A 27,323-nucleotide genomic window follows, 5' to 3' on the forward strand; every position below is an offset into this window, starting at 1 on the left:
ACACAGGGCACAGTTGGCAGGCCAGGACATAAACCAGGTCAGTTTTAGGTGCCTCAACCACGGGAAGGAAAGCAAAGCCACAGACAAGGAGCCCAAGTCCTTCCTTGCAGAAAAATGGACATCTAAATGTAAAATACAGACCAGGCAGCACACTGAGCACCTCACCATCAAGACACATCAAAGAACTGGACAAAGAAAAGAGAACTATGGTTACCTTGGGGGAATTCTCACCTGCTTCAGAGCCACAGCCCCACCCAGACAGACCCCTCAGCTTCTCAGCAAACACTGACTCCCAGCCCACTCTGGCCACCTTATAGCCAGGTCACATACCTGCAACCCATCACCCCAGTGATGCCACAGCTGCCCCAGTTTGGGAGGTGGTGCTGGTGCCAGGTGAGTGCCAATGTTCAGCCTCGGAGCAGAGGATCGGGGCTGGAGCTGCTCAGAGCTTGGGGGATGTGGCATCAGCCCCATCACAGCTGCTGGGGAGAAAATTAAGTTCCTCTGGAGACCCTTGTGCTCTGCTGAGTAGGGAGGATGCTGGGAGGCATCAGGGGCTAGAAATTTAGAGAGTTTCAGGATTAACTACAAATTAGCTTGAGGAGGGAGAGGTGTCTCCCACAATTTTGGAATTACACTATTAAATTCTACCCCCTGTAGTTTATTGAGCTACCTAACTGTTACCGTGCCAGAAGGTCAGAATCACTTCAAATGCTTAGAAAAAAATGTCTATTTTTAAACTTTTATTAATGTGCTCTTCTGTTCTTTTAGGATAGAAGTATGATATATGGCTTAATTTGGAGGAATAGAGAGCTCATTCATGTGGGAAGCATCAATATGTTGTTATAATGTGCTTTTAATTAAGCAGACATTGCACAGCACTTGGTAAGATCAAGTAAATGCTGCTAATGTTTCCTCTACTATTGCCCCTACCCTGCAAAGCATAATGAAATCAACAAAATCAACTGAGAAAATAACCAACTTTATTGAATTTTCAAATTTATGAACATTAACAGACCCCAAAAGCTCTTATATGCCAGTAGATGGCAATCTTCAGATAGAGTAAAAATGTGTCATTAGCAAATGCGAAATTTCAAATTAAAACTGTATGAGAGAAAAAAAATCAACTCAAGGGCTGAAATTCCTCAGAATTTACTTAGAATCACTCCAGTTTCATTTTATGAAAGAGAAAAAGAGGACAGAGAATTTTTATTGATTTGGTTTTATTTTTCATACTAAAAATTTACCTTTTTTTAACAAGTTAGAGTATTATGGAGACATGTGTTAGCGTGAAAACTGAATCTTTCATTCTGGACAAGTGAAACATTTGGGGTTCTCACCAAAACTCATCTTTCTGCTTCCCTTGGGAGTCCCTCACATGGCCACAAGCCCAGCCAGTTTTGGACAGATGTGGCCTAGAGCCCACAGCTGGGTACCCACCTTAGTAGGGAAGGGGGGAGACCTGAGTGACGGAAATGAGAGCAGTTTGAGGGTTTTTTTGGTATTAGGAAATAAAACTGTGCACTCAAATTTTGGTTTAACACTCAACTGCATCCCCAGCTCACAACACGTGGCCGGCACACCACCAGGAATGCACAAGAATGCTCTGGCCTATATTTAATTCCTGCTCTTCAGAAAAGCTGAACTTGAAATTCTGCTTACTGTTGTTTCTCAGTATTTTAAGACCTCAGGACATCTTGGAATGTGATCACACTTATAACAGCAGAAGAAACCCAATAAACAGTTTCAATATCCATGCTGATCCCAGCTCAGTGTGCAACCATGGGAGGGCTGGTAACTCAAACACCACTCAGTTGTGTCCACTGATAAAGGAACACATTGCAACACATGCACCAAGAACATTTTTTCCTATCTGACATCATACTTTTAAATTAAAAAAATAACTGTATGATGCAAGTTAAAAAATAAATAATTTTATACCTGAAACTGTATTTATTTTTATTATTTGTAATAAAAGTTGCAAATTCGCTCCCTGCAATCTTCTTTAAAAAAAAAAAATCATCTCAGACATAGAAACCTTCCAACCTGGTACGTGAACTCTCCAAAGGGAAATCCCAGCCTCCAGAGAACAGAAATGGGACAAAATCTGTAACAGCTGGAGCAATTTCCCTGGAGTTAAAATTAAAAAGCCTGACAGTGTCATAAAAATAAAAGATTTTAGAAAAAAAAATTATGCAAAGGATGTTATTAAAGTAAGGTTTATGAAGTTTGAGAATAATTACAGATAATGTGTATTTATTATTCCTGCAGGATCAATCCGTGGCACAGATTTCAATATCTGAAGCCAAACGTACAGATAATTCTCATGTCTGTAGTTATCTTTGCTCTCAACTCCCACTCATCTCCCCAGTGACACATTTACTGTTTCCATTTGTGATATATCAATACCCTTCATTTTATTTATTTCAGTTTTCCCTTTACAAGGAAAGAAAAAGAATGAAGCAGATTTTCATCTCCAATAACAACCCCTCCATTTCTGACAGGACCCAAATCCAAGGAGTAAAATCCCAAGTCCAGATCATCATACCAGAGTGGTTGATCCATTCTAAGAGCACATAATGAACTCCAGAGTTAAAGAAATGCCTCCAAGGACTCAATGCACTCTACAGTCAAGAGGGAAGGGCACATTTTCTGCTCTTTTGAGGACACCTATCCCAGCAGATAAATTAAGATCTCTGCAGATGAAATGCTGTGTATCTCCCTGGGTTCAGCACTCAGATGTGGAAGGTTTTAGGTAGATTACAATTCCTTAAAGCCACAGGATCAGCCCCAGAACTCCCCAGCCCCAAGTGACACTGGGTGCTGGGCCAGGGCTCGCAGTGGTGTCCAGAGCTGTGTGCCAGTGGCACCCCCAGCCACCCTCTGCACACCCAAACCCTGCCACACACACAGCTGGGTGCCCACCTTATTAGGGAAGGCAGGAGACCTGAGGGATGGAAATGAGAGAAGTTTGAGGGGGTTTTGTCGCTATTGGACACGAAATGAGTACACAGAAGCTTGGTAAGTTCAAAAGAGAAAAAGACTCAGTTTTATTCAAACATCTGGTATTTACAGAATTCCAAAGGTGACCGTGGATTGGAGGATGGAATTACCACCTCTCCAACCACACTGGTCCCAAGATCAATCAATCATTTCTCTTCACCCACAGAGAAATATGTAGACTATTCTATTTATTCATGAAATTGTGTGAGAACTCTGGCTCTCAAATATGTAAACATTATCAGAAGGCTAAAGAAGTTTTATGAGAACTTTAACACTTTCAAAAGAACTATAAAAGAAAACACTTTTAAAAATCAGGGCAACAGGGTTTTTTGCTATTAGGAAATAAAACTGCACTCAAATTTTGGTTTAAATTTTGGTGGTGCTCCTTCAGGCAGCGCTGCCTGCATCCTGCATTCTCCTCCCAGCCATCCTGATTGCAAACCAGCTGAGAGATTCCCCCTGCAGGACAAGCAGAGACTTAAGTGATGCTCAGGAGTCTTTAACTCTTGTAATCTACACATCTTTATTTCAGTCCTTAAATGCAAAGGCAAACAGCCTATTTTTAATTCTGAAGCCATAGTTTACCTTATTAAATAATATAGAAAGCATCACTATTTAAAACACAGAATCCAGACATTGAGGGGCAAGAAAACCAGCATATACAAATTTCTGCAAGTTTCCCTTCCTGCCAAATACAGAACTTCATGATACTAAGTTGCTTAAAATACTGATTTTCAGCAGATACCCCCTTCTCTGGCATATGAAGTTTCTAGGCACAAGTAGGACACAGGACAGCAGATTAGCTACCCTTGTGGCCAAATTATGCCCAACTCAAAATTCACTTTATTTTTCTGCATTCTCCACTTGCCTGGTCACATGTTTCCACTTAAAAGTATGATGGAAGCAGGGAGGTGGGAAAAACATTTCTTTTTTATTCAAAGTTATATACAACAGCAATCCTACACACTGGTTTTGCTTTTCAAGCTTTTTTTTTTTTTTTTTTTTTTTTTTTTTTTTTAGGGAAAAGAAAAAACCCATTAAGTAGCCAGTCAGGCAAAATCTCACTCTCTTTGTTTGCTAGGAACAGCACCGTGACAAAAGTTAACACCAACTCCCCAGACGTTTTAAGAAGTTTTGCTACAGAATGATTTCTCTGTATCATTACTCCGTTTAAAAGTTAACTCGATCTAAACACACCATTTAAACACGTCCAGGCTGTCTTCTAAGTCTTGCACCAATTATCCTGCAGCTCTACACCACTTCAACATTTCCAAGAGGAACATCACCACCATTAACAGCCTCATTCATTCTGGAAATATTCTTACCTCCACATCCTATCATGGCACCTAAGATCTTTAGAACTGAATAATTAAAAATAAAGAAATGCATTCCAGTTTGTAAATTTAAACCAGTTCAGGATTTGACCCAGAGTTTAACTAGCAGATCCCATGGTGCTGCCTCCAACCCAGCAAAACCCTAAAGTCTGGACACCACCATGCTTCTAATGAATAAAGAGATAAATAAATGCCCATGGCACTTCCATCAGCACGACATCCACAGCCAGCATGACATCTACTCCATCATACAGGCAAGAAAAAGTCAGTGCTCTTGTGCACATCAAACATGCAAAGCCTTTCAATGAACTGCTTCAAAATAAAGAGCTGCTCAATGCTCTTTCACTTCCCTCCTTTAAATCAGCAGGTATGGCAATGATGGCATGGAAAATAGGAGACAAACAATGAAGAGGGGGAAAGAGAAAAAAACAGCTTTTTCCTACTTCTGAAAAACTTTTGGAAGAATTATTCTTGAGGAATTAATGGAAAGAAACTATTTTTTATACACAGTATTAAGTGATTAAAAGCTTGTTCATCACTTTGCTTAGTTTAATTTTAGAAAGGCCTACTTGCAGATTCTTTGAAATGCATAATTAATTGATAGCAGCGTGGTTACATCAGTACAGAAGTGAATGATAGATGTGAAGTGGTTTTTCCACAAAAAACACACAAGCAGCACAGGGCACAATTACAATATCCGATTCACTCCGCCCTCCAATGAGGCTGTTTGATCTGCACATCTGATTGCACAATCGTCCATAAATATCCCCTGCATTAAAATTCTGACTGGTTTGCAACTCATTTCAACTCGTGAGAGATTCTTTTTTTGTCAATTGGATCTGACAGAAAAATTAAAATAATCCTCTTTTACCTCTGCATTATCCTTTAAGTACTTAAGTTTTAATTATATCTCAAGTCTACCTGAAGATATTTCGGGCAACTTCCAGTAACGTGCATAAGCAGTTGAATACAGTGTAAAAGTGCATGTAATTTTCAAGTCCCCAGTTGTTAATGAAATCCCAAACAGTCAGATTTTAATTGAACTAGATAAAGATTAAGAAGCTTAGCAGCAGCTGGCATTGCGAATTAGTTCTCAGCAGATTTTTATGTTGTACTCTAAATCATTGCTTTTGTAATCTTCCTAAATTGTCCTTTATCTTGCTAATGCAGATATGATTCTCAGAAAGCATTAGGCTTCCACTGTTCCCATTGCCTGTAAAATCTTGAACTGTAAAATCTTAATAGTCTTTTTTTAATAAGTATTATGATCTATATGTATAATGTGCATTCAATAAAATCTTACTGTAATTAGAAGAAAAGTTTTTAGGTTTTTTTTACGTGACCTGTTTTACAGATTAGATTTATTTAACAGCATAAACTATTGGAGCTGCTTTAAGACCTATTTAGAGCCGGCTGGCATCAGATAAAAAAACAGTGCTAGACCCAACGCTTGGGGCTCAGCTCTCCAGGAGGTTCATTAGGAACTTTCCCTCTCCTTCTGGTTCAGGGAGCTCGGTACAAACAGTTTCATGGTGCCTGAACACCTGACAATGCATTATCAGCACTGATCAAATACCATTTTGTTCGTAGGGCTTTGCAGGGCTGGAGGAAAGGATTCAGATTAACACCAGAGTTCATCAGCTGCTCCCCCTCCCCGTGTCCCAGCCCTCCACCCCAAGTGTGACCTGCACACACCAGGTCTTTCTGCAGGCTGCAACTCCACAGAGAAGGTCTGCATTTGAAATTACCATGACAAATGTGCTCTCAGGACCTGTTTGTGCATTGTAACAGCTCTTACGAGAGTTGTTGAGTGCAGTTATTACTTGCATAGTAAAAGGGGTTATATTTATGCACCTCGCTTGAGGATGCACTGTTTTTATTCACACTAATGCAGATAAAATTGGAGTTCATGCTTTATGGGGGAAGTGTGGGGAAAAATAAAATAAAAAAGATAAATACTACCACTACTACCATCATCAAAAAGCAAGTAGCACTTCCATATTTCTCCTACATAAAAAAAAAAAACAAAAAAACCCAAAAAAACTTCAGCTATTTCTCCAGCTAATGGTATTGGTCTTTCAAGTCTGTTGGTAAATGACCAACTAATGCAGTTACGTATGCACTGAAGAAGAAAATTATAAAGAGATAATACAGCCAACTGGCATAAAAATTTTGAACAGAATGGAATTTTAACAGTTCCACTGAGGTCTTTTAATATTAAGAATCTTGGCTGCTCCAATTTTCTCACAAGTAAAGGAAACATTTGGCGGAATAACAAACACGAATGTCAGAAGAAAGGAAATATCTTCACCTGCACTTGATGACTTATTTATTTATTCATTAGAAGCATGGTGGTGTCCAGACTTTAGTGATGGCATTTCAGTGTGTTCTGTCACCCCAGTCCCTTCCCAAGTGCATTTTCCTCTTCCCTCCTGTGCTGAGCTCTGTGGTGCCACCGTGCCCAGAGATCAGGATGCTCCAGGGCAGCTCCAGCAGCAGCACGAGGACAAGCACAGTGATCATCAGTCTGTACCTGTCTTCAAAGGATTATGTTTGGTTCAGCAAGCTTTGAGATCTTTGAATGGGAGATGCTCTAAGTAGCACTAAGCAATTTTCTCTCCCTCAAACCAAGATGAAGCCGTGAGCTCCTCACGTCTCCTCGGGCCCCTTGTTACTCTGCCATTTCCCCTCAGCAATCTTCTCATTCCTGACTCTGACATTCTGGCAGCCCAGCTATTTTCAGAAACTATTATCTGAGTTTGAAATTGTGATTTTTCTGCTGGGTCTTTTTTCCAAGCAAGCATTTCGCTACCTGAACTTCAGCAAACTTCCAAGTAGACTCCTAGAAACAACTCTGGTTTTTAAATTTATTTTTGCCATAAAACAAGGAGTTAACTTCACAGTGCTGACTTCTCATTTGAGCCATTTTCTGAAGTGCAGCTCTGAAAGTGACTTCAGTACTTTTGCCTCAATTTGCTGAGCTTTTTATAAAACCTTGACAATTTTTTTCCTAACATTAAATAACACATTCTTTGGATGTTCCAGGTTCAAACAGGGTTTCATTATGCTGCTGCTGATTCCAAGGCGCCCTAAATTGAGCATTAATTGAAAAGCCTGTTATGAATTTTGTCCTTCAAGTTATTCTAATAAGAGCAATGGAATTTGTCTGCCAAACTGTTTCCAAGGCTTCCAAAGCTTTTGCTTCAAGATTGCCTGTAAATAAGAATTTCAACCCATTTTTTTTTTCTAACACAAATTATGCAAAAGAATTTGACACCAAAAGGAATTTTGTTATGGACTTTATTGGGAACATACTGAGTTCTAAGAGCCCATCATTCCCCCTGTGGCTTTATCCTCATGTTTCTTCAGAATTTACCAATGCACCTTGAGAACAAGAGTAGCAAAATCAAAAATCTCTCATTTAGAACAAAAATGAGACATTTAATTTTCCTAAACATACAGAGAGGCATGCACAAGATTAATCATTCAACAAAATGTTTTCCTTTTTGTATGAAAACACGCAGGGTGGGAATGCAAACAAATTATAATTATTTGGACTCCTGTTAAACAGACTAGTGAGCCTTATAATTAGTAACATAATCACTTTAAGACAAATACACTAAATAAAATAATGGATCCTCGGCAGTGCTCCACAGAAAAATGCTAACAATTTATGCTTTATTAATTAGCTCATTGCTTTAACAAAGTTGGGAATTTGGAACCTCGGAGAGTTGCCATCTTTGTTGGCTGGAGGAGTCACTCTTGGTGGAACAGAGGTGCAAGAGCAGAAAGGAACTTCCATGGAGTCCTCACACAGCTTTAAGATCTGCTCGTGGGGATGTTGATTATCCAGGACAATGGATCGATAGAATTCATGTATTCCAATCCTCTCCTCCAAACACACCCCCACCAGCCCTAATTGATTTCTCTGCTGGCTAATGACCAACCCAGATGCTCACTGACTTGAAAACGACTGACCAGCACTAAACAGTGTTGTGGTCACGTCCAATGAATCAAAGGGACTGAAAAGAGCTGGATAAGCGATTTTTCTGATCTATAACCACAGATGCAACTACTTCTATTACTCAAATCATAAAGCAAAGAATGCTTCATCAACTGACTGCCGGAGTTATTGGAATTAGCCACTCAAGTGCCACTTGCAGGCATTAAGAATTCTTCAGAAAATTTCACATTGAGGTGTGTTCATGTGTTGCCCTACATGGAAAAAAAAAAAAAAAAAGAGTAAGGAGCTGACACCACAATGTAGACAAGGAATGCCTGAAGCAGCTATAAAGGGAAGGCAGAAGTGGGGCAGATCTGTGCCAGGCCAAGCAGTTCAGGCAGGAGCAGGGGCAGCAGGAACAGGCTGAAGCAGAGAAGCTGCCACATGAATCCCCAACATGCAAACCAGGAAAGATTCTCCAGGATCAAAACTCACCATGTGCCAAGGTCACTTCAGAAGAACACAAAAAAGGTTCAGTGATGATCTCACATTAAAAGTTCATAAGCCCATCAGAGGAATTTTCTAATGAAAATTATTTTATCTGAAGAACTCTCCTAAGGCCAAGTAGAAATCACAGGTTTCAGTGTGTCTCCATTGAGAAGCAGAAAATTACATATTAAAGCAGCACAGAAAGTTAAAGGATTTATAAGCAATATGGGAGTCTTTAACATGGGGTCTCATATCCCCACGTGGTAGTGGGGACTTGCAGAAATGGGTTTTGCAATAGGTTTGGCATCATTCAGAAAAGATCTTCTGAAAGAAGAGCAATTTATTGTAGTCCTTGATAGAACAGGACATTCCTAGAAGTGTTTTTGCCTTTTTCACAGCATCACAGAGTAACCAAGGTTGAAAGGACATCAAAAACCGGACTGGTGCAAGCTCAGAATTTTTATTTGTTGACTGCTCAGTAAATTGTCTATGACTTCAATTAGAAACACAAACTCTGACTTGCACCCAGAGCTACAGTTTTTGTTGGTACAATGACTTCAGCAATACAGATCACAAACATAGCATTCAATATTTTTAAAGGTAGGAATGAATAATTAGTTATCCAAATAACTTCCTTCAAAAGATCTTCAGAAAACACACCATCACCAGCAGGTATTATTGCTTGAATTACTCTGCTGGAGACAAACATGCCACACCACCATTCACAAAAACCCAGGTGCTCTCTGGACACACACAACAGCTTGTGTTTTTTATAAATACTAAATGAAAAAGAAAATCCTTTCCTACTTCAGTTTTGCTCACCCTTCTACTGCATGAAAGCAATTTGCCTACTTTCAGACTCTGGCTGTGACTACTTCGTTTTCACTTCATCTGAATGCAACGAATAATCTCGGTCACGGCTACCAAGATAAAAGCCAGGAGAATTCATTTGTTGTCCCACACAGACATGAGATGCTGGTGACACCTGCACCATCAGGAGTGCAACTGCACACTCAAAGGGCACCTGCTGCCTCCACAGACCCAAACACACCAATCCCACTTCACTCATTTCTCTAATGATTGCAGTTTCCTGGACAAACACATGATGTTGCAAGAACAGATCCATCCTGACAACCAAGGCCAGCTGTGTAACGCTCGTCTAAGTGGCAATAAGATTCATTAATTAGGTTGCTCCTTTAGAGTCTTGTTCCCCTGCAGCTATGTTCTGCTCAAGGGTATTTTCAATAGTATTGAATAGATGAAGCAATTACTAAGCAAAATCCACTAACTGATGGCCAGTGTCAAATTCCTCAGGCCATGCTTTCAAAGGGTTGTATAAATACATAATATATATGTGTGTGTGTGTCTATATGTGTATATATGTATATATTTATTTGAATGAGTGATTGGACTTAAGGGAAAAAGGAAAACAAAGCAAAGCAAAATCCCAGTGAGGCACAGCCTGGTGTTCTCCACTTTTAGAGGTGTGATCTCTAAAGCAAAAGTTCTCCTTGGCAGAGACAATTAAGATGTAGAAGGGCTACAGGACACCTGATTGTAAATGCAAATCAGGCTCTTTGCTATCTAAAGGCACATGCTTAACTCTTACAATTAATGGCAGGCAAAGAGGGCTTTATCCAAAATTACTTGCCCTCTTTAGCAACAGCAGTATAAACAACTTGTAAAAATTGTAAAAACTGGATTCCAGCTGAGTGTTCCCTGTTCAGGTATCTGACTTGCAGGCCACTGTTTTATTCCAGTAATACTGTTTTTATAATATGACATAGTTCTAAGCATTTGAATTAAATAAACACAGCACAAATATTTTGACTCTACTGTAAACATGTGAAAATATTTTCTTGTGAATTGTCGGGTTGGCTTTTTTGTCCCCTTTCTGCTGCTTCAGTTACTATGATGTTTAGACTGTGCCTCATTAAAGTTGGGAGCAAAAGTAAAAAAGTTTCCAGCAGAAGCATTATTTTCAAAGTTCAAGATATCTGTAATTCTAACTGATCTTCCACCTGGCATTAAATCTTCAAAGAATGTCAAAAAGTATCTTAGAAATTTGAGATGCTTGGCTGTATACAGAGAAGGAACAGATGCACCTCTGTAATTTGCCCATAAATAAGTAAAAATGAACCCATCAACTTTTCAGGGATACTTGCATGCAAGCAGGCAAACACATCCTTTTTTTCTTTTTCTTGTGTGTTTGTGGGTTTTTTCTTTTTCTTTTTTTTTTTTTTTACAGTTTTTAAATATCTGTTGAACCAGACCTTACAGGGTGCTGGTAAAAACTGATGTGTTTGTTTTTAGAAACTTTCTATGCAGCAGTGCCATCTCGTAACCTTCTGCTACTGCCTTTGGCCTCCAAATTCAGGGGGACCCATCTGTGGCAGTAAACCACACATGCACAAAGTACATAACTTCTCCCAGAAATAGTGAAAGCTCCGTCTGCAAGAGCTTTCTTTAAGGTCACAGCAAGTCAACTGCTGAAGAGAAGTTATCACCATAAATTAAACTATTCCTGAAACCCAGCAGACACTTAACTGAACTCTCCTAGTTCCCCCCGCTGATTTTCATCTCCCGTTTTGGGCATGCCTCTGAGGAGAACTGCACACCCTTCTCTCTCTCTTTCCCTTCTAGGGAAAGAAGAGAAAAATCCATAAATTTGAAAGACATTTAGCTGTAAGTTTTTAATGGTGACAAATTTCACAAGACAGATCTAAAAATCAAGTTGTGGCCAATCCAAAAGCACTTAAAGCACCCAAATTTGAACCTTCACCTTTATTCTTCACAGATTAATAAACACATTCTGACGACTCTTCTTCCAACTGATTTGACCTATTTCTTTAAAACATAATGTAGGAGTAGTGGACACAATTTTTAAAATATCCTTTGAAGTCGCCTGGGCAGGAATGACACACAATTTGTGGCTTGCAAATTCAGATGGAGTCAGCTACACAAGCACAGGTGAGGAACTCCCTCAGAAGGAAATCCTTCAGGCTGATGGCATTCCCGAGCTTGACAAAAATGTCTGGGTGGGAGATCAGATGGGGCATCACGCTGATGCTTGGCTCTCTTCAGTAGGCTGTGCTGGGTTCTGTAATGAGCCTCAATGTCTGAATAACACATCTAGGGAGGAATCCTTTCATTCCCTTATCGAGAAGGTGCAGAATGAAAAGAAACAAAGCAATCAGCTGGTTTCTGCTACAGCGTCCCGGTGCCAATTACGAAGTTGAGAATGGAGGCAGATGTACATCAGTGGCTGGCAGCACACGAGCTCTGCCACTGCAGATACAATTTCCCCTTATCTCGTCTCATGATTCTGGCACACTTCTTTCCATTTTCCTTGGTGTTTTCTAGTCCTCCTTCAGGACTGCACAACCAGACACGGAGAACTTCCAGCACTACAGGAGCAGCTGTGCTGACCTGGGCAAGTCCCAGCCAGCTCGGGCTGTCTGTCCTGCTCTAAAGGCCACATGTGTGACCACTGCCTCCCACCTGGCTCCAGAGAGGTGTAAGCTTCCATTGCTCTTTTATTACTTTCTCCCATTCATAGATGATCAAGCTTGAAGAATCTTCTTTTTCAATTATTCAGGTCTAGAGGATCCCTTCTTCCCTTTCTGAAAAAAACCACGTCCTTAAAGACAACAATAACACAGAAACCCCAAAACAAAACCAAAAGATAATGCACCAAAAATTCATGAACAGATTTCTATATCAACCTGCTCTAAAGCATCATCTGAGCAGGAGACTGAACAGCTACCCAAAGGCATCTCCTGTTTATTTTATTAATTACTGACTTCAAGATAAATGCTGTGGATCCCACTATGCCATTTTCTTTATAAACTCAGGTCAGGAAAATGGTGATCTCTATCTCAGATAATTTGCAATCTAAGAAAAGATCAAGAGGTAGATACAGAGGAAGACAATTGCACAACTGAACCAGTGTTAATTAATAAGTAAGAACAAAACATTTCACATTTAGTTTGCAGGTTGTTTTTATTTGAAGACATTTTTTTCTGTCACATCCTGACAGAACTAATAGTAATTCATCACATGTACACCTGGAAAGGAGCAGGATGTCTGATACCTGACAGACATCCATCACTTTGCCACAGGTTATACACAAGTCCTCAAAAGAGAGGACTACAATAGAGGATATATCTCACATCTAAATTTGAGGAAATAGTTATGAGCAGTATTCTCCTCCTTTTATAAGCTTTGATCAAGGAGACTCAAGAAATATGTTCTACCACGCTTTGATTTCACTTGAGGGCTTTTTGTTATTTAAATAGTGAATAAAGATGACAGGCAAATAGTCTAATTAGCACAAATATCTTGTTTCCTGAAACTTGGGGCGATTTTTAAACATCTCTTGCTCAGTGTTATTATGAAGCTCTCCATTCCCAACCCTGAGCTAGTGTGGGTCTTTTGTCTGACACAAAGACACGTTTCCCTTACATTTCTGGAAGGAAACAAGGCATTCCCAGCTGCACCATCCCTGCCCTCCCACGTGGGAGTGGAAGGGCAGTGGGACCCCTGGATGCTCTCACATTCCAGAGGGTCAGTGGATGCTGCTGGGCTAAGGCACATCTGCTGGGAGTCACTCAATCCCCATTTGCAAAGCTCAAGGGTCAAAGCATATTTCATTTCACTTGGCTCCCTCCAAGGGCAAGTCCCCCACCTGTTGGAAAATCCATCAGGGCTCCTACTAAACCTCACATGTTTTGGTTCTCTGTCAAAATCTTGATATTCCTATCTCCTGCAAAGGTACAACTATCACCAGTACAGAGCACAGACAACCTCTGTGGATCAGCAGGACTTTATGACAAGAAGATTATTATATTTGGCTAAGAATATGCCAAAATGAATCATGAAAAACTTTATTAATGCGTAAAAGCCATCACTGGACTGCCCTCAGCCTGAAGCGTGAGGTGACAGTCCTCGCGGCATCGAGAGCCTGTGATAATTGAAGTCTGAAAATATTCCACAGAACAGCTGAAATACCAATTTATATTTAAAGAATATATTGAATTACCACAGATCACACAAAAAGGGGGACTAGAACTTATGTCTGTTGTTGCTGAACTTTTAGCTCAGCATTTTACGAAAGGCCATCTAGTTTTAACCTAGGTAAATTGGAAAGATTATTCAACTAATGTCTTCTCTGGAAGTCTGCAGCTCTGGTGCTAATAAGGGAATTTAATTAGATGGACAAGCCTTGACAGCAATCCGTTTCCAATACACTTAGTATTGGAATAGGTCTGGGAGTTCCAAGATTTGTAGAAGAAATCCACTACTCATGTTAATGTGGAAAAATATCTGAAAGGTTTGACTAACCAAGATGTAGGCTCTTGTTTTTCTGACTTTATTTGTGACACACATCACATTACCAACAATTACACCACGGGATGAAACCCCTGGTCCAAATGCACACGCTATGAAGTTTGAGCAGAACTGATTTTTCCCTGTGTTGGTACATCTCACTAATTCCCTGGAAATCAGCTGAGGACAACAGCCCATCCAGCAGTGCTTCCACATGGGACACCCACTGCTTCACCTCCCCACAGCAGCACCCAAAGCCCCAGGACGGAGCAGAGCTGCTGAGCACAAGGGCTTGGTACAACCCCAAAACAGGCTCTCTTTTAGGGTATTTACAATAAAAAAACACATGCACACAGACAAAAGGCACAGAATGAAAAAAATGCACAAAGCCAGTACTTCCTAAAATTGCAGAGGGAACCAGCCTGCCAGCAGGCTGATGAAGCACCTGAGATAAAGTAGCACAATCAATAACACTGCTGCACCTTTAAAACCGGCAAGTACAACACGATCAATTCATATCGCGGTGAAGTAGCGTAATAAAAATCTGCAACTACAATAAGCTAATTTAATGATACTTTATCAAGTGCTCACATTTCCAACCACTGTTGTTCACGGCAGAATGAAGCCTGTGTAAAAATATGTCATGAGTCAATATGGCATTCTGCTGAAGAGAAAAGACCCACATCATTAAAATCTTAAATAAGCTTTCATTAAGTAAAATACATGAAATTAGCTCTTTCAAAAGAATTTCATTAGTCAACACATGCAGGTTGCACTCACAATCTGCCACTGTGGTCTTTTAAGCCATTCATTTCCTTAAAGCTTTGTCAGAAGAAGGGTATTTTTTAATTGTTGTTATTTTTATAATACGGTGGGAAGGCACAGTTCCTTTATGAAAAGGACAAAGTATCCCCTGCAAACAGCAAGACACATTTTCATTGCTGCTCTGCATAGAGCACTGCCTTGTTAAGGCAATTTCAATCATTTTACGCATCTTCATTAAGTCAGAGATACGGTTCAGCTTTTCACAGAGAAAAACCTCAGCAGCTGCAGAGAAATGGAGGGACAACAGATTCTTAAACAGAAAAGAGAAATTACCAGTTATCTAGCTTGAAATGAAGCCTCTGGGAAACCCCATCTGCAGCCTCAGTCATTACAAATCACAATAATTACGTGAGCTCTCAGCCCATATATAAAATTTCAATACCTTGAAGAGCTGCAATACTGCAATGTCCACAACACAGAAACATTGCCAGCTCATTTTGCCAGGCTTCAGGCTACTTGTAACACCCAGAGAAGATGAATCAATAAAATGTTATCAGTAAAACAGTTTGATTCCTGCACAGTTAAGCGCACGGCCACTTCTATATTTCAATCCCCTCAGGTCAATATAATTTTACACAGTTAGCCAATTCTCAGCAGTGAAATGATACTGGGTAGATGTTTCAGATATTCTAAAGCACTTACTTCTACATGGGGGGAAAAAGAAAAAAGGACAAAAAAAAAAAAGAAGATCTCGTTTCCTTTCTGGTTCAAAGTTGAGTTTTCAGACCAGTCTTAAATGCAACTCTTTACCCCAGCTCCAGCAAATTAAGTCCCTCTGAACAGTTCCCTCAGCCAAATCCTGGTTGTTCTGTTCACCCAGTGCTTTAACAGGTGTTTGGGAAGAAAAACAAGTCAAATTTGGATTTGGCCTTTCAGTTGAACTAAATCTGAGACATTCTGAAAGAAGATATAATTTCTGCCTACTCAAGAAAATCAGCCCATTTAAGCAAATTGAACTATTCACCAATAAAATGTGTTAGGTTAGTCACCACAAGGGCTGAAGAAACTCTAAATGCTGCTGAGAGAGACTAACTGCACAGTTAATACAACATTTTGCCTCAGATAATTCTTCATGCATACTCTGAACTTCCAGGTTCCCACCTGGGTCTGCAATAAAATAATGCCTCGGGTTAATCTCATACCTCCAGAGAGCTGCATTTTTTGCATAAATAAGAGCAACAAGTGTGCTTCCAAACCCAAGGAAAAAAATAATCATGTCTAATAAACTCCAGTGCTCTAGAGACAGGGAATTCTCACAAGGAATCTCTTTTTAGATACAAGTCCACCTTCCTTGACTTAACTTGACAACATCCTAATGAAACACAACAAACCTTTTATACCTTTTATTGGCCCAGCCATGGGCACTGTGAAGTCAAGGGCAACTGATTTCAGCTGGTCAGGACTTTAGTCCCAAAAAGCAAAAAAAAACCCTCAATTTCATTTCACTACCAATTTCATCTCATTTGTCTGCTTCATTAACTCCTGCACTATAGACAACACCAGTGCACTCAAAGGCAGAAAGTACTTTTTGGGATTTTTTCTTTTATTGTAATACAAGACTGATTATTCCCATATTTATTTCTCAGCAAAAGTAATGAACATTTTAATAACTAGAAGATTCGTAAAGCACCATCTTCTCTCCTGTCTAAGCTCTTTTAAAAAGCTTACTTAATCTTCAGTACTTAAAGGATGGTGGAAATATCTGAGGAACAAAATTCCCTGGTTTATATGGTGCAATTCCCTTGCCACATATGTCTTATTGGGAAATTACATGGATTTCCCAAATACTGGCACTAAATTTTTACTAGTTTAAAAATTAGCAGAAAAGGCCCAATTGCTAAGAAATAAAGCACACAAATTTATGGAAAGACAAAGCTGCACTAACCCATTAATTTTTATATTTTGTTATATCACCAAAACTGTTCTCATTACTTTATTCTGAACAAGTTTCATAATTGCAAAATTCTCAGGCAGTAAAACTTAAGTGATCTCCATACTCTGCTTTCCTCCTAAATAATGAGCCAACCACCTCAGACACACACAGGAGGAAGAAGCCTGTCTATTTTACTAGAAGACTGAGCTCATGAAAATCCAACTGCATCAATCCTTCTTTTATTATTCTTTCAAACTCTCCAAATCAAATAACTTTCTTGAGCTTGGCTAGAGCCTTCTGAATAGAAATTCCACTGGGGAAAGAGGTTTTAGATTAACAGCACAATACATTCAGAAATCAATAGATAAACCCTCTGTGCAGCAGCTCTACCAAAGTCCATGAGACTGAACTAGGGCTCAGAAAATAGAAAAAACCACTCAGAAGCAAATTTCCTGATCTGCCCATTTTTGTTTTTGCACTGAAACCAGCAACATGAACTTAACCTCTGTATCACATGCAGAGAACTGTTGCCTGATGTTCTGAATCAAGAATACTTTTTATTTGCAAAAATATATTTATCTTTGTATTAAAACCATAGGGTTTGTTTGGTGGTGCTTCTCTTTTAATTTTTTTTTTTTTTTAATTACAGAGATAAAGCTGAAAGGCAGTAATGCATCTCCAAGACAACCACATGTGGGGTGCCCATCCTGATACAGTGCAAGCCCCTTAAAGCTATGAAACAATGTGACTGGAAGTCAGGTGAGGGAGAAGAGACAGAGCGAAGCTTCCAAACTTATGGTGAAAATTCTTTCAGCCTGGTCTCATCTTCAGTCCAACACCTGGTTTGGGCAGGATCAGCTTAGATTGTTCTCTATGCTGGAAGCAGGATGACTTTTACTGGATCTGTTTGACCTTTTCTCTCCTCATTAACAGTTGTTTTCTCCCTTTGCCAGAGTCCCTTTTGCAATCATGAGGATTGGAGGGGAAAGGGTAAATCAGAGCAAGAGCAGGACTTGGCCAAAGACAACTGGACCAATTTCACTGAGAGCTGCAGTCGTGGAGCCCAACTGCAGAGCACAGCAGAGCTGGCTCTGCTCTGGAAATACACAAAGCCAGCAGCTGCCAGAGAACAGAAAACCTGCTTCTGCCTCTGCCCACGTGCCTGTTAGAGCAGTCACAGGCATCCCAGCTCTGCAGGATGTGAGCAGGGCACAGCTCACCACAAAGGGCATCTCCCCACTGCTCCCCCTTGGTTCAACTCCTAACCTGCTCAGATTAGATAAGAGATGTCCCTGTACTGAGACACAACGGGAACTGGATTTCCCCACATTTTGGCAAGTTGGGACAGCTCTGATGGCACATGCCCCTTGCCTCACTGGTGCTCCTGTTGTGTTATGCTCATTAAATCCCACATTTGTTATTTATTATCCTGCATTTCTGTGCGGCAAATCTAAAGAAACGTTGCCATGACAAACACACACAATGGAGTTTTCACACTAACCTGACCCCCATGATGTCCCTTCCCTCCATTAACAGAGCCTCACTTTGGTGTATCCCAACAAGACAATCAAAATATTTCCAGTCCTGCTGCCGTGAGCCTCACAAAGGGGCCAAGCGCCAAATCCAAAAATGCTTTGCAGCAAAGCAGAAGAGCTTTACACACAGCCAGACCTCTCAGATGCCACGGGCTAGGATACCATGTTATAAGGCTGTAAAACTATGGCCTGTGGCTCCAGTCCAGCCTGCAGAGTAATTTAATCTAACTCACAAAGAAATCAGGAAAATGGCCTCTGCTGTGCTGAATCAGCAGTGCTGGAAGCCGTGCCACCCTCTATCAGCTCGTAAGAGAGTGCTTTGTCCACAGTGCCAACTCTGTGTAGAGCAGCTATTGGGCAGAAGAAAGGACCAGCAGGAATATTATGTGCCAGATTTTCAGGAGATGTAAGTCAGAATACTTCCAATGACTTAAGGAGCTGCACCAATTTACATCATTTCAGGATTATCAGGATTTACATCCACTGGAAGTTTCACTTCTCTTTTTCTGGCTTTTTAATTAAAAGAATGGTGTGGACTTGGCAGCAGTATGAGCTTTCAAGAGACTAAGATTTGGGAAGGATCCTGAAAAAGTTTTAGGCTCAGGGAATGGCAATAGGCCATTTTTAGTTTAAAAAGATACAGTGGCCAAATTGAAATTCACAGGATGTATATAAATTCTGAACTATTCATGAGCAATATACATAAGCATATATTTTCACTTGCTACACTGGAGCTCCCTAAATATAACAATGGCAAAAGAACAGCAATAAATGAAAACTTTGTTCATTCAATCTGGTTATATATCACAAAAAACTATCAGCACAGATGTTATCTCTATTTATGAGTCACAACCAGCGCCAAAACAAATGTCATGTATTACTTAATTTTTTCTCCTAACTGCAAGTGCCAAAAAAATGACTGCCACTGGGATTAGGAAAAAACACACAAGAGGAAAAAAAAAAAAACAGGAGGTATTGCTCCTGAGGAAGCAAGCCAACTAGGCAAAGTTTGGTTTTCTCTGATTTCCAAATAAACTCAGAACAAGCACTACATTTCTTGTGACCTCAGAGCAGTTTCTGTTGCTCATCTGCTCAGCTCCCAAAGACAGATCCATCATAAACTTTAGTAAAACCTGCCTAAAAACCACCCTCAGAAACGTGCACACATCTCACTTGTTTACATACAGGTGACCATGATGGGGAGGGACAGAAGGAAAGTGGGAATCTGGTGCCTGAGAACCTGAAATAGGAAAGAGATTGATGCTTTAAGAGCAGAAGTGAGCAGGACCCATAGGTGTGGCCAGGGGCAGAACTACACACAGCTGCTCCTGAGGCTCCTTCTGTGGCACCGTGACCCAATCCCAGCCCAGCTGAGCCTTCAGAAACACTTAAAAATAGGCTCAGAAATAAACAGGCCACTGTTACCAGTGCAGTTCAGCTGATGTGTTACACAAGAACTTAAAAATCCGCTGTTCCAAAAGCCACAAAAACTTAAGGCAAAAGGCCTCTGTACTGAAGGAATGCAGCCTCATTCCAGCACGTCTTTTTCACTACTCACCTCTGAACAGGTCAGCTTTAAATCTCCTTCTTCCAACGAGTCCAATTTAAATGTGTTCTTCAAAGGCTTCTGCAATTTTAGGAGTATTAAATTTTATACCTCCTAAGCTATTTATTAGCTGAGGAAGAACTTAATTGACATTCACTAGATATTAACTTTCTTTGAGCATGTGTTGCAGATTTTGATATATAACCTTGAGTTTTTTTCTTTTCTTTTTGCTGTTGGATTTGCTGGTTTGTTTGGTTTCTCTGTTTTCCCTTTTTCAGGACAGCTCTCCTAAGAACAGGTTTCTCAGTGTGTGGATTCCCTACAAATTTCTCCAGGAAGTGCAGACAGATAAAATGCAATAAAAGACTGCTCACACGGGATCCCAATGCAGATTAAAGGTCAAAAAACCACTTAGACTGTTAATAAACTGTTGCAGAAATATTGTCTTTGCTTTAAGTCTCCATAATTTGCACCACTTCAGACCCAACATGAATCCTGGCCCAGCAGTTCTGTGGAGTCCCCAGGGCTCCAGGCATCCACAACTCTTCTTCCCACCCACCTTTATTTTAATTTTCTACATTTTTTTCCCAAACAGCCCCACTCCACAGAGGTCAGACTCTCCCTTTTACAGGTGCATTGCCAAAGGACACAACTGCTGCATTTACAGAATTTTGCTTCATCATCACAGCTTCCAAGCAATGAAACTTGCTCTATTACTGCACAGGTAAAATTGGCTGTGCCACCACTGCTTGGTTCTGCTGCTCTTTAACAGGATACAGCCAATGTTATGTCTCAATTCACAGCAGAAAGGGAAAATAAAACTTCGTTTTATTGAAAATACAGGAAGATTCATTTTGTGAAATGCCTCATCTGCACTGTTCTCTGCCAAAACACCGCGGTTAATTCAGCACTCAGGAATCCCCCCAGTGCCATCCCTGGGTATTCAGTGAGCAGGGTGGGATTAAAGCTCTGCTAACACCAGCCCAGACTTTGCTAACTGCCCCTGCCTACAAAGCCCTTCTGGGAGGGCATCAGAGAATTGCTGGGCTTGGAAATGCCCTCCAAGATCATCCACTACTCACTGTGCCACATCCTCATGGCTTTTAAATCCCCCCAGGGATGGTGACTCCACCACAGCCCTGGGCAGCTGTGCCAGTCTTTAACAACCTCTTTGGTGAGGAAGTTTTTATACTGCTCAACCCAAATCTCCTCACTTTCTTCTTGTCAGGAGGTCTCAAACCCAGCTGGTACAACTGGAGTAGTTTGCTTGCTAGCAGATACAGCAACCAGCACTTTAACTTTGAATTTCTCTTATATCTGAGACTCCAGGCAAACAAAAAAAAAGAAGAAAAATCTTTCAGTAAACTTTGCACAGAGATAATCAATCTCCTATTCAGTTATTTGAACAGGCATCTAGAGTTTAGCGTTCCAGAGATCACTGAACTTCTCCTGATGAGGGTCTTTTCTTGCAGTTTGAAAAGAGGATGGGGAAATCTTTGGGTGCAATCCAAACACTTTTTTTATCGCTGCAGTCCTTGAATATTTCATCACTCCAAAACTTGCCTTGACCTATAGTTTCTCCTTCATCCTATCAACTAAATATATATTTTTCTTCATCCTCAACCTGTCCCTTCTGTCCACAGGCAAAGAACAAATCCAAACAACATCAAAAATCCTTTTTTTTTTTTAATAAGGCCATTTACCCATATTGCTTTGGCCTCTACAGAGGACCAAAAGGAAGCATTGAATCAAGTGAAAAATGTTCAGAAGCCCATAAAAAGGTAAATAAGTGGAAGTTTATTTTCCAAAATAATTCAGGCACAAAAATATTTAAGGTTTGTGGATATGAGCAAAACAGTTGCCTTTCATGTGTAATTGTGTAAACCTGTTTTGAAGGGAGCAAAGCAACAAGCCAGCAACATCATGCTCCTAAAAGACCAGCAGCAGGGCACACAGGGTCTGAAACAATGACCTTTTCTGCCTCTCCAGGAAAGGATATTTCACTGGGAGCAAAATACTGAAAATTCTCTAGGCCAGCTCTTTTTCCCCTCTAAACTGAGATGCTCCAGAAGATTTCAGCAGAAAAAGTCTCTTCCTCCAGCACAAGGAGCAGCATCTGCCTTTCTTCAGTTACCAAAACACAAAGGAGTGATGGGCAAAATTAAAGAGAGCCACTAAAGAGTAAAATATTTCAGTGTGGGCTAGGCCTCCTAAAAGGCACTGTGAATAATACAAATCTGTAAAAACAGGCAGTGCAACACCCAGCTGGTTTGTGCAGGGTGAACACCTTGCTTTCCTCACCTTCCAAGATGAGCTGGGAAATGGGAACACAGCAAAGTGGAATCCCCAGGCACCAGTGGAAGCAGATTATACCAGAGTCCATACTCCACATCCAGGTACAACCCTGCTTTAGCTTTCATTTAATCCTGTTCTTTCAGCTCACCTTGGGAGCAGTAACAGCTCTGTCAATAAAAATGGCTTTTAAGGAACAGACCTCCAGCATCCTGAGGAAAGCCAACCTGGACATTCTGTGCTGTAGCCTGGACATAACCTCTGCTCCAGCAGTTTAGCTGGGGCATTTAAACAACCCAGTGGGCAGAGAATTCCAGCAGTCCTTCCCCTCCAACAGCAACAGCATTTCACTGAAATTGCATGAACCCAGCCTAGGCTTTTAACCTGCAATGTCTCTAGATGGTGAAAATTCAAAGGTCCCGATGTTTGTAATTCTCATAAAAGTCAGGAAAAGTACTGACAACTGAGGACATTTGGAATTGTGTTTCTACAGATCCCAACAGAGAACATCAAGACATTAAAGGCTCTGTTCACCAAGCCACCATTCCAATTTTAGTTACTGAAATAACTTTACCCAGAGCATGTTTTAATGGTGCATGGTCAGAGCAGAAGGCTCCATCACATGGGCTCTGCCACAGCCTGTTTTGCACTGGGTTTGTTCAATCCTTTATTAACAGAACAGATAAAGGAATGCAGCATATGCTTGTTACATCTGCAAACCATACACAAGCAGGATGCAACTGCAACGCTGTTGGATGTAGAGATCAGAATTCAAAACAATCCAAACCAGTTAGATAAGGCTGATGATAAAACAAAAACAAGATGTAATTCAACAGAAGAGGAGCAAGGTAACACGATTCAGCAGGATTAATCAACTACACATATAGAAAATGACTGGGTAGGTAGCAGTTCATCAAAAAACGATGTGGGAGGTTATACTGGATCACAAGCTGAACATGAGTCAACAGTATCATACTGCTACAAAAAAAAGCAATCATCACATTAGATAAATCAAGTGGAGTGTTGCCTGCAAAACAGGCAAAGGAATATTCCCTGTCTGTTCAGCACTGTGAGACTTGGCTGGCAGCATCACATCAACCTGGAGTATCGTGTTAGTAACAAAGACAAGGGCTCAGAGGAGGGAGCCAAGCATGACACACTAAAGGCAACAAATGAGAGGTTCAGCCTACAGAACCTGAAAAAAAATTCAATTGTGTTGGGGGGAGGAAAAAAAAAAAAAAAATCAGCAACTGTTCTGTGTGTCCATGACAAATATAAACAGGTTTAAATTGCATCAAGAGAGCTCCACTGAAACTCAGAGGAAGGAAAGGGAAGCAAAGTAATATATTGGCTTTGGTACCCAGCAATGCATCCTCAAGCCCACATCAGGGACAAACTTGTTACACAGGAGTTGCTCGTGCCCTGGGGAAGGAGTGCGCACAAGAAATCCTCCTGAGCTCCTCCAGCCCCAGTTCTGAGCCCAGGAAACACCAACACACAGCTCCAGGTGACACCACAAACAGCTCCTGGTGGCATTTATACAGTTATCTGTTCACCCCCACTGACTACATCAGGAACAAACAGGTTATTAAATTTCATACTTTAAACTAGTCCTGACTTGCACTTTATCACCTGTAGCAATCTCTTTATTTTCCACCATCTTACCAAGCCCGCATGTTTTTCTTTCATATACCAATAATTCCAATATGCTTTTCTTGCTACATGGTGAAGTAACAGACATTTGTTTCACTGACCTGCCGTTTATGATTCTCTAGACATGAACTGACAGAGAGAGTTGATACATAGCTCTGTATAGAACAATTCTTGTAATCTTAACTATTTATCTTTGGATAATTGCTACATTCATAATTATTTTAAAGACAATTTCCTTTAATAAGGATTGGAATTACTATGAGACAAACTCACTGTAACAAAATTTGTGACTAACCCCTGAACTGCTAGGAAATTGTGATTTATAATAGGCATAGTAATAGCCTTTAATGACTGCAGTGCTTCTGGGTATCAATGAAAACAGACTGGTTCATTTCAAAGCAGAAAGGGCATCTATTTTACTTTTTCCTCCTTCATGGGTGGCCCATATATATCTTCAGGGTCCTTGGAGGAGCTTCCAACACCCCCACACAGGGGCTGCCATTACCAGGCTCGTGTTAATGGACTGCAGCTGATGTGACCCCTGCGAGCAGCACGAGCAGCAAAGCCCTGAGTTACTGCCACTGGCTCTCTGCTACACAACAGTGGCACCAGAGTAGTGAGGGATTGGAAAAAAAACATTTAAAAAAATACAATTTTGTATTGGAAGGGAGCAGGAAAGGGGAATGTGGATGCTGCAGCCTGGGGTCACGAGGCACAGGGAGGCTGAGTGTTCCCAGTGACAGTGCAGCCCATATGCCAGAGCATTTGCCACTTCACGCTCCTTCTGTGCAACTGCAATCCAAAATTAATAAATAAATTAGGGATAATGAACATAAACAAGAGAAATCGCAAGCCTGTGGCAAAAAGAGCTCTTCTTTAGCCCAAGCTTTTTTTCATGACGCAGAAAACTTGCTTAGGAAACAAACATCCTCCTGAAAGAAGCTCCTGAAAGTAGCTGGTTATAAGACAAATATTTTGGGTTAAACAGTAACTCCACATGTTCTCTTTCATTCTACTAAAAATAAAGAGGAAACTTGAGTGCTTTTTCAGTGGGTTACATCTCCTTATGCCAGGAGACAAACTATGCCTAGGTTAAGTCTGGACATTAATGGAAGCAAGCAGCTGAATGCTGGTCCCTGGTGTTTCAATTATTCGCTCTTTAGAGGTTGTGCTTCCAAGAAATTAAAGAAACACAATTTCCCAGTAAAGATCATGTTTTGCAGGCTGTTGCAATGCTTTTATTTAAAGCTGTGTGATTTGTATTTGAAGGAAAGCTCAGTTCATCCCTCTGTCTTTCCATTTATTCACCTGCAGAGTGTTTCCCGGGGTCAGAGCCCAGTGGAGGCTGCAGAGCTGCTTGCCCAAGGCCCTGCTCAGCACAGGGACAGCCAAAGCAGGCTCCAGGACCACTTCCAGGTGGGTTCCAAAAGTATCTCCAAGAATAGAGACCTCACGGCATCTCTGAGAAACTTCCTCCATTGTCTGACAAATCTCAGGCTGAAAGTTTCTTTCTTCCCACATTTAAGTGCAGCGTCCTGCATTTCAGTGTTAGCACCCATTTTGTTCTGCCCTTCCTCTGTGCACCTCATCTCAGCACATTCCCACAAGGAGCTTATACACAATTATAAAGTCTTCTCCAGGCTAAACAATCCCAGGACCCTCATTTCAGAAACATTAATAAATAAATATTAAAGCAAAATATCTAAACAAATATTTCATGGCATCCTGAGCATTAAGAAAACCCTGCCATGGCAGGGCTGGCCAAGGGCACTTGTGGGTTTTACCTGGAAAAACAACCCTGGGGATCATGTAGGTACCAAAGGGAAAACAGAATGTAGAGCCAAATCCGCTTCAGACTCTTTGGCTAGGGCACAAAAGGTTTACATACACAAAAAGGGATACAGATCAATCCCTTTGAGCCTGCAGAGGTTCCTCCTGCAGTGCTCCACATCAGGATCCTGGGGAAACCTGTCTGGAATCACAGTCACATGTTCATCCCAACCCCCCTGCCAAAGCACTCAAAGCTGGCAAGGACTGCTCTTTGCTTTCCAAACACCACTGTCTGGTCTCAGTTCTTACTATCTCCATTTGCCTGAAAATAAAAAATCCCACTTGATACAGCAATGGCCTTAATTCTGAGTATACCAGTAACCTCAAATCAAACAAACTCCCATCTTTCCCTATGTTACTCAAATTCATTCTATGAGAAACATTAAGCAGCAGATTTCCAATGAAATTTTATCCTCTGTAGTTTTAATCTCTTCTTGCCCTTCAAATAAGACTTTTAAGTGTTATCTATATTGCTAAAATATTCTATGAGCTGTGCACATGGCCCATGCTGCTGTGGAACCAAGTACTTCCCCAGCTTGAGTTTGCAATGAAATAAATTCCATCTAAAAATACATGAGACTCATTTCCAGGGTAGAAATTAAGGCAGAAGGAGGCCTGCACATAAATATCAATGAAATTAGGCAATGAGAACTGGCATTAGGTCAATGAAAATTAGGCAAGAAAATATTCCACTGCTAGAATAAATAAGTTTCAATTGCCACATGCAAAAACCGTAATTTCCAGAATGCTTTCAGCATCTGCTCTGTAAGATCAGAGCTCATGAGCTCTGTCAGTGACAGTCAATTGCTGTACAAAGAACTGACTTTAAAATTAACATTTTCCAACCTTAAAAGCCCTAAAATTATCAGCTTAGTGTTCAAAACAACAGGTATTTCACAATAAATAACTAATTGATACTGTTCCAGACACAGCTTATTTCCTAAAAGCCTCAGCATAAATAAAGAAATGAATAAATTATTCAACAGAAATTGTTGTTTCATCTTCTTCCTTAATACCTATCTAGAATGCCTAATTTGAAGCAGCACAATTCTCTAATAGACAAATCCCTGAAAAAACAGAAAAGCTTCAAGTCTGTTGTTGGAGAAGCAGATTTTTTCAGATAAAAATCAGTTAACTCCCCAGAATGCAGAAAAATGTAATTTTGCTTGGGTTTGAGGAATTTGGTTCAAAGCTCTGAACTAGAAAGCAATATATACAGTTATTAAACAGTGTAAGGGGATTAACTCTACAGAGTGTTATTGACTACTCCAGTCTCATTAACTGCAATTTTATTTAGATAAAAATGTCATCTTAAACATCATTTTTGTGTCAGAAGTTAGATCTGAAGAACAACATTAAAAATACATAGGCATCAGCAGTTCCCTGATCTGCAGCAGCTCTTCCCGGGGTCTCCCCTGCAACTCATGATGGAAATTATGGTTTTGATTTTGCAATGTACCCATCACGAGAAACTGCTTTTCAAAGAAGTTGTCCTGTGGAATGTGAGAACTGCTTTCTGAGAGGCAGCTTCACTGGAGCTTGTACAAGCTGAACACAGAGAGCTGACGCCTGCCTGTCTTTCCTCCAAGAAAGGAGTGAAGAAAGGTGAGGGTGAGTTCTGGGCTCCCAGTGGCTGCTTTCTTACTTTCAGATGTTATTAGGGAACTGTAAA

The 27,323-nt window shown here is 40.5% G+C and overlaps 1 protein-coding gene and 1 long non-coding RNA gene across 2 annotated transcripts in view; both read right to left on the minus strand.

The window, feature by feature from the left end:
• CDH4 (cadherin 4) overlaps positions 1 to 27,323 on the minus strand; it is a 419,012-nt gene that overhangs the window by 384,693 nt on the left and 6,996 nt on the right. The gene's annotated exons all lie outside the window — the stretch shown is intronic.
• LOC128796682 (uncharacterized) lies at positions 7,621 to 8,874 on the minus strand. Its single transcript, XR_008433858.1, has 2 exons — positions 8,776 to 8,874; positions 7,621 to 8,552 (listed from the first exon to the last, which is right to left on the minus strand). It is a non-coding gene; the product is annotated as an uncharacterized LOC128796682 (long non-coding RNA).

This window comes from Vidua chalybeata, chromosome 17, assembly GCF_026979565.1.
Source record: "Vidua chalybeata isolate OUT-0048 chromosome 17, bVidCha1 merged haplotype, whole genome shotgun sequence".
In the NCBI taxonomy this organism is placed as follows: domain Eukaryota; kingdom Metazoa; phylum Chordata; class Aves; order Passeriformes; family Viduidae; genus Vidua; species Vidua chalybeata.